Here is an 11,916-nt window from a genome sequence, read left to right as displayed (position 1 = left end):
CTAACAGGGCTTAAGCGAGCACTAACAGAGTAGTTAATAGAGCCCTAACAGAGCTCTGTTGAAGTTAACAGCATGGCCTTTACTTTAACATTTTATGTGCTTCGCTTTGATTGCTTCTCTTTTGCATACGTTTTAGCTGTTACTAACTGGATGTTGAACTATATTGTTAGTTAGAGCAAGTAAATTCCTAGATTATAAGGTTCTGAATTTCTATTGAAAATATGTATTACGTATAACTTTAATACACACATAAATTGCATGCCACGCAGCTTCAAGTAGATCACAATTGACAACAATTGACGGTATCGCAGCAGGCAACTGATATCCTGGTGACTGCATTTGTTATCCTTCACTGTCCTTTGGATTGTCAGTCAACTGACAGGCACTCGGATTGCAGCTACTGCACTAGTCAAGTCCTGTCCAGTGGCGCGACGAGTGAGCTCATTATTTACAACTGAAGAGCCCTAACTAGCCGCTTACCTCTCCTCTCTCTCGCACTCTCACTCTTCCTCTCTGTCAATAATGACATAAAGCGGTTGCTGTTCACTCCTTCGCCTATTCACCTCCTCTCTCTCTCTCTCTCTCTCACTTGCCCTCTCCCTCTCTTTTTCTGTATTGTCAACAATGTCATAAAGCTGCTCACTCTGGCGTTCTTCCTCTTACCCTAATCCTACGTGTTGCCAGCGAACATTTCAGCGCATAAACGAAAACAAACCATAAAAAAAAACTATATATTCGTATACATGTATAACAAAAGCTGAAAAACAGAAAAACTATGCAACACTCGGCTAGCTGGGGCAATAATAATAATAACTGTCGTCTGTCTATATGCTGTGCCTGACCCCGAGACCCCTTTCATGTGCTCTATGTGTGCTCAGTTGCCCGGGCACGGACACAGGCGCAATTGCAGAGGGAAATGCGGAGGGGGAACGCGTGGGGGTGGGGCACATAGGGGAACACGCCCCTGCCGCTGTCGCTGACTGTTGGAGCTTGACGCGTCAACTTGTGGCATTATGTGAATGAACGAGCAACGCGGAGGAGCAGAGACCAAAGCGCCTAAAGCCGGCAACAGGCAAATTTTAATGCCACTTAAACCAGCATATGAACGGGGTATATTGGGCTGTTGTAATGAGTGGAATGTGTAGGATATTTATATTTGTGAATATCTTATGTTTTTTAGATATTGTTAATTTTATAAAAATTCTTTAACTGTCAAGTACGAGGTCTATTCTGAAAGTACTACAAAACTAATTACATGTAATGGGTAACTTATAGGTAGAATCCCCTCTGTACAGCTTTCTAACTATTCAAGCTCATTCACGGGGGTATTTTGTGTACTTTTCCAAAGAAGTAGTGACGATCGATTCAGCTCCAAGCAAACGAAAATAAGTTTAGCTAGCAGCCGATATTATATCCAATATATGACAGTATTGCTTATCTAAAGCACATACATAAAACGTAATATACGCAAATTGGCCGGTCTATAAAACAGACGTAGATAAAGCTTGGGGGCGAGTCGGAAATTCGATGGGAAATCGAAGCTATGAAGATTTCTTGGTAAATTAATAAAAAAAGTGAGCGGGTTGCTTACGTTATTAAAATTCTTGTTAAACGGGCGACGATTGGCGAGTTTGATAAGAATATATAATCCAAATATATTATAAATTAAATAAATAATAGAACGTAAATAAATATATGTAGTTTCTTCAGAAATGAAATGATTTAAAAACTATAAAAATTATAATTATATTTTCTGTTGCTTACAGAATATTATATAACAAAAATATATGTAATTTAATAGGGTACTTATAGATTAACATAGTTCAATTTATGCTGCTTCATGCCATCAAAACTTCTCGTACAGCCCGTGCAGCTGGCAGCACCACCCGCTATATGCCACTCGTTGTCATTCTCCGCTCACTCCACATCATGTGCGAGCTTAAGCTGCAAGTTTGGTGCCCCTAAACCAGATGCGCACATGTACGAGTGCGACGGCAACTGCGACTGCGACTGCGACTGCGACGCCGGCTGCGACTGCATATGCGTTTGTGTAGTGTGAGTACTTGTGCTCATACATATGTGTGTGTGTGTGTGTGCTGTTTGTTTGGGCTCTTTTGTTTGGCTTGGACAGCAGCGCAGTCCGTTGATTCTGGACAGTCGAGAATGATGGGGAGAGACAGACAGGCACACACATACACACACATACACACGTGTCCCCCCCTTCATCACATATTGGGCCTTAGCTCCGCACCCTTTTTGTGTCGTGTGTGCATCTGTGTGTGAATTTATGCATACAAATTGGAAAATATATATCGGATCTGTGGTTCGTGCCCGCCAAGCGCAGAGCGCGTCGAAACTAACAACAACAGCGAGAACAACAACAACAAAACACAAACAAATCGTCAACAAGTCACGGCAAAAGCCAAAGCTGAAGCCGGCTTCAGCGCAGCTCCCAGAGACCGAAGCAGACGCCAGAGACTCGAGCCCATAGCACCCACCACTGGCCGCTGACGTCGCAGTCAGCGCTGGCAGCAACAAGTCAGCGACAAGCTGAGCACAGTGGCACAAATTCAATTTGTGCAGTGCACAAAATCATATACTCAAATGCATAATGGAAAGGCATGAAGAAAAGTGAAGGCAAAGCTATGTATATATGCAGGGAAAGTGAGGTAAGAGAGAGTGGCATTCTCACATGACAATTGTTAATTTTATATATACATATATACGCATACACATATATTTATCTTTATCTTTATTGAAAAGAATAGAATTTGTAGATTAGATAAATTCCAACAATTCCTTGGCAAATTTTTCACATTTTCGTACCACTGTGCGCAGACGCCAGCTCTGCCGCTGCCGGCGTGGCGCGTCGCTGTCGCCAAACACGCCGTTGTTTTGTGCTATACGATACCGTAGGACGCTGCTATTTAGTTACTACAGAAGTTTTGCCAAGTCAAGTTGTCGGCGTGAGTGCGAGCGTGCGAGAGTGTGTGAGAGAGAGAGAGTGTGTAAATACGCGAGTGCGAATTACGTGAGTTTTATTTTTGCACTAAGCAACAACAACAACAACTACGACAACAGCAGTGCAAACGATGCTGTTCACAGCAGCAACAACAACAACAAGAATAACAGAAAAGTAACAACAGTTAAGACGCGCGCGCGCGAGTTAATTTGCATTTTTTGGGCTCATCAATAGCCAACCGCTAAATGTTACCCGCTACCCGCTAGCCGCTAACCGCTAAACGTAAACTGTTTACCAATTGCAAGTGCGCGTGTTTAAGTGTTAAGTGCGTGCGTGTGTGTGCGTGTGCATTGCAGCTGAAGACACTTCACCAGAGAGAAGAAGAAACGTAAGTTGTTAATTTTAATGCCCCTTCGCCCTTAATTAACCCTTATCAAATTGAATCGCAAGTTCAAAGTTGAGTTTTTAATTTGTTTTTGGCTCCCCCCGTCAGCATCTGAATCTCTGCTTAGCCGCAACAAACCATAACTGTGCTACAAACTGTTATACGCCATCGACCTTCGCTTCATTAAATATTCAAATCTTAAGTGCGATAAGCACTTATTAGGAACTATTTTCAACCATTTGAAGCTATAAGGTGAAGATAGGCCTAATGCTCGCCGCATATGATATGATAATTTATTATATACTATATATGTATGTTCATATATGTGTACATATGTATTCATACTTATTATTATGTGCCCAATAGCCCAACCGAAAATGGTGCAAAATATGCGCTCCAAATTGTGTTTCTCTTGTCTGTCTCGCTATTTATATATGGATCTAGATAAATGTGTGTGTGTGTGTGTGTGTGAGTGTGTATCTAGTTTCTGTGTGTGTGTGTGTGATTTTTAATACGTTTTAAATTATAGTCTGGCGGGTTGTTCGAGGCGAGTTTTGGTCATAGTTCAATTAATTTTCTAATGACCGGATGCATGGGACATGCCATGCAAATGAAGTTTTGGGCCTTTCGGCTTTTGGCTATTTTTGTTGAATTTATTCGAAATTGTTTTCAATAATAATTATACAATTTCACCTGTCACAGGAGAGAATTTCAACGAAATAAATCAGAAACTTTCATTAAATAGCGCAATTCACGCATATTAAGCATACGCAACGTGCGCCCAACAATGTGAATGTGTCTTTGCGTTTACTATTATTTATTATTTATTATTCCGCTTATGTTTACGATGACAACAACAATTACATGAGCCACATGGCGCGAAATGTTTCTGATAAGACAGCCGACTTTAAGTTTTTCGCACTATATAGTCTATATGTCTATAGTCTATATGTCCCATGCGAAAGTGAACTTCAGAATTTGTTGTCAATAAAATGATGCGTGTGTGTGTCTGTGTGTGTGCGATAGCAACAATAGCGCTTCAAATTGTTTAGAGCTCATAAAAAGGCAATTGTTGAGCATTGACGAATTGTTTACACTTCAGCTGCGTTTCAAGCACAACAAATACAAATGTATTTAATAATAATATACATATGAGTACATACAGTAAACTCATTAAAATTCATATTTAAATTAAATAACCAAATAAAATACTGGTTTTTTTTATTGCTTATTATTTAATTCATGAAAATATTTAAATAATTTTTGTCAACTCTTAAACAAAAATACAAATTTAAAATGAGCAATACAAATATATATAAATGATAATAATATATTTAAATAATGAAAATATAAATATAAAATAAAATGCAAAAAAAAATGATAAAAATATATTTAAATAATAAAATTTTATAAATATAATAAATATAAAATAATTGGCCATTTACGCCTTACCAAATTATTTTCTACGCCCAAAACTTTTGGATGCCATATAGCATGATAATAGCTCATAAGCAGCATGAATGTTTAATGGTTTCTTTCTCTCCCTCTAGCTCTCTCTGTCTCTGTCTCGCTGTAGCATAATTAGCATTTCGTGACAATTTAATAATATTCACTGCTCCCACGGCACTAAAAAGACGAAAAATGATTATAAAACATTAATAGCTGTCGAGTTTTGTTGGCCAAAAGTCAGCCAGTGTGGGCGCTACTCAGAGAGAGAGAGAGAGAGAGGGAGAGGCTGAGAGAGGGAGAGACTGAGAGTCGCTTCAATCAAGTGGCATATTGAATTACGTGTAGCACATGCAACTTAATCATTCATTCATGCTTCACGGCCAATTATTGCTCCTCGGGGTACTTAATTAAGCGACACCTGGCGCACTGAACTGCCCCACACCACCCCTAGGTGGTGCCTAGGTAATGGGAGACGACGACAATGTCGGAATGTCGACAAGTGGCCAGAAGGCATTTGAATGTCTCGTTCGCTCCCAATGCCATTGACCGCGGAGCCATAGAGCCACAATTATAATAGCTCCATATCGTATGTCCAGTTTATGGTTTCACGCTTCGATTTGGGAATTGTCCCAGCTGCTCTGTACATGAAATTTAAAATGCCTTTGCTCACATTCGGTTTGCATTATCAATAACAAATTACGACTATCGATTGCTAACTTATATACTTTGCTTCTATCTAAACGCTGAATTGAGATTTCCTTTCCTCACAGACGAAATACATAAATAATGAAAGTTAAGCACTTGCCACTTCACAATGTTGCGTGGTTCAAGGTCAAGGGAGTGTATAACATGTGTTTAATCTAGTTCAGTTGATGTTATATATGGTTTAGTCGATATCAAGTCGCTATTCCAGTTGCTAAAGATAATTATATGAACTATAGTTTGATTAATGATCAATCATTTCAAACTGTTTGGCTGGGAAAGAACTTTGAGTATATAGAGATAATATATAGAGAGTATGTGGAGCACGTATATAAAGAGTATATATAGATAGTTATGATTTGCTGCTACTAATCTGTAAAACTCTCTTCTCTATCTCTATCTCTATCTCTCTCTCTCTTTCTCCCTCTCTCTCTATGTGTTTCTCTCTGTATCTGGCTTTTTTTTCGTCTCTCTCGCTTGTCTATGTCTGTCTCACAATCACTCACTCCATTTCTCTCTATCTTTCCTTCCCTGCCTGAATCTCTCTGTTTATTTATCCCTATCTCCCTATATTTGTCTCTCCATCTCATTCATTTTCTCATCTTCTTATTCGCTTTCTTTCTTTTCCTCTCTCTCTGTTCCTAGCTCCCATTATCTCTGTTTACCCCCTCCTTGATACAATATTTCGAGGGTATTTCATAGTCAGTCACAGCCAAGCTTTTGTTTTCGCTTATCTTGACTATCTATGAGTATTCTTTGTTTTTATTATTATTTCTGTTTCTGCTATTGTTGTTGCTGTTGTTTTAGGTAGCACCGCTCAGCTGATGCCGCCTCGTTGACTTTTTTGTTTTATTTGAAATTTATTTTTATTTATTTTTTTTTTTGCTTTTGTTTCTTTGGGCTTTTGTGTTTCCAGTTCTTGTTTTGAATTTCGGCTGCCAAAAAACTGAAATATATCCCATAAACAAGGGGCTTTATAAATTGTTATTTTGAATGCTGGCAGATGAGGTGATTCAGCAGCCAAGAGACAAATGTTTGGGCTGAGTCTCTGTGAAATGGTTTTTCGATTTCTGTTCAATTCGCATGTGAAACGAATTTCAAATGCAATTAGCGTTAATTTGTTATCTTCGAACGTCTGCGGGGCAAACGTTTATTCAAATGCAAATTGATGGGCGTTAACGAAACGCCCACACATTAATTGTATATGATTGTATGTATAGATATACTACGTCCATTGGTTCTATAATGTAATATAATAAATGGTTGATCTATTTAATATAACATAAGAATCAAATATTCCATATTTGATATTCTATTTCATTTGATTTTCAACTCCTTTTGCTCAGTGCTTTACTCTAATTTATTTTTACCATGGCACGCAATGTCTATGTAATTATTGGGAATCATACTTCATTAAATATTGATAAAGGTACACAAACAGGCATATAGTACATACACACACACATACATATAAATATGTTATGATATAGATATGGACGTGTGTTAAAATAATTTTTATTATATATGTATGTATGTACATATTTTTATATACTTTTTGCACGTCTGATAAGAATTTGATATTCAGCTTTTATCAGAAATTTTATTTCTATATATACATATATATATTTTTCAAGAATGAGCATGATTTCATTGGAAACAAAAATTAGAAAAGAAAGTAAAATGTTTTTAAAATTAAAATTAAGCAACCCGATAAGTTGCCCCGCGCAATTGACGTTCGAGCAAAAGTTGACTGATTAACGAGTCTTAATTGTGTTGAGGTTTTTTTCCCCCCTTTTTCTAAGCTGCTCAGTGATTTGCGCATTCGCTTCCAGCTGTCGAGTGACTGAAATTGAAAGCTGTTTCCAGCTGTCAACAGATTGGCAATGTGCCAAAACCTTCTATTCGATGGCACCAGGTGCCCAGCAAAAGAGAAAACAGCCGGACTTCGTTCTAACAGTGAACGAAACGCAAATAGAATCAAAGCTTTTTCTCAACTGTTGTTAGCAATGCGATTATTGGATGCTCTAATATGGGAAATATTTGAGTTTCGTGAGAAAGAGTGAGAGACAGAGAGAGAGAGAGAGAGAGAGAGAGATAGAGAGAGATAGAGGGAGAGAGTGAGAGAGAGAGGAGAGAGAGAGAGAGAGAGAGAGAGAGTGAGAGACAGAGAGAGGAGAGAGAGGGAGATAGGGAGAGAAAGAGAAAGAAAGAAACAGAAAGAGAGAGAGAGGGAGAGAGAGACGCAGAAAACTCTAACAAATTCTTATATAATTTTAATTATATCAGGTTTTTAAATTATTTTATATATATTTAAATTATACTAGATTGACAAAAAATAAAAATAAATATAAATTAATTAATATTAAAAATTAATAAATAAACATTTCATAAAAAATACAAAACTGCGAAAAAAATTAAAAATACATAAAGAATACTAAAAATGTGTATCAATAATATAATAAATATATAAAAATGATATAACTATCTACCTGAAGGAAAAGTCAAGTATATTATTATCTCTTCAGTATAAAAACGAAATAAACAATAAATAAAATCATTTGTAAATACAATTTAAAATTACCATAACTAAAGGCATTATAAAAGTATTTTATTTAGTATTTTTTGCAAAAGTATTTATTGACTCAACCAATGTAATCTGTATACATATATATAGGCCTACTTCTACTCATTATCCGTATCAATCGATCTCAAAGATTATTCCAACTACATGCCAAACTGGTTATACCTTATGTTAGGGTATCTTCCCAAAGGCAGCAAAAAACATAAGCTTCCCATTGGTGAATTCGATTGATTTGAGCGAACAGGAAATCGAATGCAAAGAGAGCAAACGAATGAGCATTGCGAGAGTGTGCGTGAGCGAGAGAGCGAGTGAAAGCGAGCGAGTCGGCGTGTGGGACAGAGAGCGAGCACAGTGCTACAATAATTAGCTTTTGTTGAGCACAAAACCGCAAATCAGCAGCAGCAACAACAACAACAACAACAACAATAGACAGTTAACAACTTTGGCAAACTTATCGTCGCAGTTTTTTGTTGCTTTCGCTTCTGTTGTTGCTGCTGTTGTTGTTGTTGTTGTTGTTGGGGCCGGCTCGCTGTCTGTGTGTAAAGACAGCAAAAAAGTATAAAAAAAAGTAGCTGCCGGGTTGCCAGGTGACAAAGTGTTGTTCTCCGCTGCGGTTGTTGTTGTTGTTGTTGTTGCTGTCGCTTGTCGCTGACGCGTTGTGTGAAGCTTGCGAAGCTTCAGTTGCCATTAGAACTTCGACTTTGACGCTGTGTGCGATCGCGAGCGCGTTCCGCAAAATAACAAAAACAAAAACAAAAACAAAAAAACAAAGCCAAAAACCAAAATTGAAACGTATAACAAAAGCAATTACACTGCGCTACACAATACCGTTGTTAGTATAAGACATTTGCTGGCTATTTATAGCATAGCTAAAAGCGTTTCCCACTCTATATATATATATGTATATGTGTGTGTGTGTGTTTAATTTGTTGTTGTTGTGGCGCGTCTGACGCAATGTGCCCTGAAAGTTTTTAAGGTCCTAATGCATGTTTACACGATAGAAGAAGAATTAGAACTAGAGTAGCAGGCGCTAATAGCCTGGCTAGGCCCAACTTGGCCAAAACTGCAGTTGAGCGTCAAGTTTAACACGCGGCTGGCAAAAAGAGAAACAACAATAACAAGAGACGCTGAGATCATTTGTCGATTTTTAGCCACTTAACAAATTTATTATGCTAAGTTCAGACGAAGATAAGACAAGCTCACCAGTTGGGCATTGATATATATAAGTGATATATACATATATATATGTATACATATACATATGCATGTAGATAGTTGCTTGTGCCTGGTCACACTGTGCACACTGTGCTGCCGGCACAGTCGTTGACCCGCCCAACTCTTGGGCGCCTTTCGCATTTCGCATTTCGCATTTGGATATTCAGCGATTCAGAGATTTTGCAATGCAACAAATTCAGTTGGCGCACGTACGCGTTGCACTAAGGAACGCGGCACAGTGGACAAAAGCGACGGCAGGGCAAAGGGGGACAGGGAATTGGCAGGGGGGGACGAGACACCGGCATAGCTCTTTGATATAAACCGACGAATTTGCAATTAATTGAGCACTAAAGGCAAAGCTTTACTTGTTGTGTTCTTCGATTGGCTGTTTGTGATTTGCCGCCGTTGACCTCGTGACGTCAGCGTCGCAGTCGCAGTCGCAGTCGTCGTTGGCGTCGCTGCTTGCGGGTGGCAGCAACAAATGAGCGCACGAGCCATAAATTAATTATGTTTGTATTACAACTGTGTTTACATATGTATCAATGATTGAGTGAGTGTGTGTGTGTGTGTGTGTGTGTGTGTGTGTAAAAAACAAATAAAACGAGCTAGAAGAAGAAGAAGAGGAAGAGAGAGTGCAGCATGTTGCCCAAATAAATTACGCATACGTAAACAGTAAAACAACAACAACAACAACAACTGCACTACCAAAATCGTAGGCAAATGAAGAGCCAACAAACAGAAGCAAAACAAATGCTTGGAAAGCAGCATTAAAATTCGATGCTAATTAGCAACAACAACAACAACAATAGCAACAACAACAATAGCAACAGCAAAACAATAACAAAAATCAAAGCAGAAAAAAGAAAAGGCAAGGACAAAGCGCAAATAAAATCAATAGGCCATTACGACTCATGGCAAGCCCCTGCAAAGTCTAAAGCAATTTTCTAGAATTTTAATAGATTGTGATATATTGCGCGTAACTGTAAATTGAAAGAAATTTGTATGAATTTGTGAAATATTGTGCGGAACTTAAATTGAATTAACAAAAAAATATATACACATAGTTTAACTGCCTTTGGAATTGGTGTGGAAATGCGAAAATAATAAAAACTATGAGCACATTGGATAGAAAAACAGTTTTTGGGAATAAATAGGCTAAGTGAAAAAATATGCAAAAAAAAAAAAAAAATAAATAAATAAATAAAGAATGTTTTAGATAAATGTATAGAAACAGATTAATAAAATGATACAGAAATGAATACAACAAATTTAATTTAATAAAAAAATAAAAAATAAATTAAAAAAATAATAAATGAACGAATGATAATAAATAAAAATAATTATTTAAAATTTTAAAAATTAAAGAAAAATGCTTATATTAATAAGTAATTTTTTTATAGAACATATAAATACAAAAGCTTAAAAAATATGCTAAGGGAATATATACTTTCACATATAATAATCCAAAATGACGTTTTTTTCCTTGATTTCAAAGAACTCCCTCGATTCTCAGATATCTCGAAAATTGCCTAATCAAGCTCCAACAATGGCAACTTCAGTTCAACGCAGAGTTGTGTCTTTATCAGTTGAAAGATAACTGAACAAAAGTATTTATTGAGAAAATGAAATGCATATCTAGTGCAATAAGTGCTAATTGTTGTTGTTGTTGTTGTTGTCGTTGTTATCGATGTTGCGTAAATATAGACAACTTTTGTATACCCTAACCGAGTTGAGCACTTAAGTTAAGCATGCGATATTTAATAGGGCATGGGAAATGATAATATGATAATGTGCTGGGCACAAAAAAAAAAGAGAAAAACACACAAAAAAACTTAACGCAACGGAAGCGAAACCAAAGAAAATAAACAAGAGGGAGGGAGAGAGAGAGAGAGAGCGAGAGTGAGACGGCTAGCTTGTCTTGTTGTAAGGTGTTGCTTGAGTTTTTATGCCTGCCCGGCAGAGAGGAAATTGCCGTTTTAATAGTTTTTTAATTAGGTACCAAATGTTAAGTGTGCACCACTGTGTTCTGCTTCTGCCTATAATGGTTGTTGTTGTTGTTGCTGCTTTGAGCAGTGTGGACGAGCGAGACCGACTGCTTGTTGCATAACCTGACACCCGCCTACCCCCCCAACTGCTGAGCCCTCAGGCACACTTCATTTGCATCACGTGCACATTTCACACATCTCTGTCTGTCTCCCAACCCAACCCAACCTCCCGCCCGTCCGTCCGTCTGTCGTCTGGCACCTGACAGGCTCTGGGAAAGGCATCACAGATCTATTTGCGCCCACCAAGATGAGTAAGCAGCCGCAGAGTCAGCCGAAGTCAAGAAATTCAAATCCATTAAGTACGTTTTATAAATAAATCAACGACTACTAACCGCATGGCCCAGTGGAAGATACATAGCTCTATATGTATATACATGTGCACACTCTCTATATACAGTCGGCACACTTTGTCAGTCGGAAAAAAGTGCTTCAATTTCGACTCGTAAAAATTATTCAAGTGTACAGCAGAAAAACAGGGAACAGACACCAAAAAAGAAAAGAAAAAGAAGCTAAAAACGAATCGAATGAAATTACGCACGAAAAAATATCTTGAAAATGCCATAAGTTAGACACTCAC

The 11,916-nt window shown here is 37.7% G+C and overlaps 2 protein-coding genes across 16 annotated transcripts in view; one reads left to right on the top strand and one right to left on the bottom strand.

Moving 5' to 3' along the window:
• RNaseZ (ribonuclease Z) overlaps positions 1-11,916 on the bottom strand; it is a 93,973-nt gene that overhangs the window by 34,594 nt on the left and 47,463 nt on the right. Inside the window, exon 3 of one of the 2 annotated variants that reach the window (XM_089260947.1) lies at positions 569-594. The exons of the other annotated variant lie outside the window; for it this stretch is intronic. The gene's annotated coding sequence lies outside the window, so the exon portion shown is untranslated. Of the gene's footprint in view, positions 1-568; positions 595-11,916 lie in introns of those variants that run through there. 2 annotated transcript variants of the gene reach the window in all.
• Positions 8,673-11,916, top strand: part of CAP (Cbl-associated protein) — a 47,395-nt gene continuing 44,151 nt past the window's right edge. For 5 of the 14 annotated variants that reach the window (XM_089260935.1, XM_089260942.1, XM_089260938.1 and 2 more), the window contains exon 1: positions 8,673-8,911. The gene's annotated coding sequence lies outside the window, so the exon portion shown is untranslated. Of the gene's footprint in view, positions 8,965-9,582; positions 9,804-11,916 lie in introns of those variants that run through there. The other 9 variants (XM_089260943.1, XM_089260941.1, XM_089260940.1 and 6 more) reach the window with 6 other exon arrangements.

This window comes from Drosophila navojoa, chromosome 5, assembly GCF_054131105.1.
Source record: "Drosophila navojoa isolate 15081-1374.11 chromosome 5, UAZ_NAV_1.0, whole genome shotgun sequence".
NCBI classification, from domain to species: domain Eukaryota; kingdom Metazoa; phylum Arthropoda; class Insecta; order Diptera; family Drosophilidae; genus Drosophila; species Drosophila navojoa.
The sequence above is the reverse complement of the archived record's forward strand: the minus strand, read 5'-3'. Positions and strand labels throughout refer to the sequence as shown.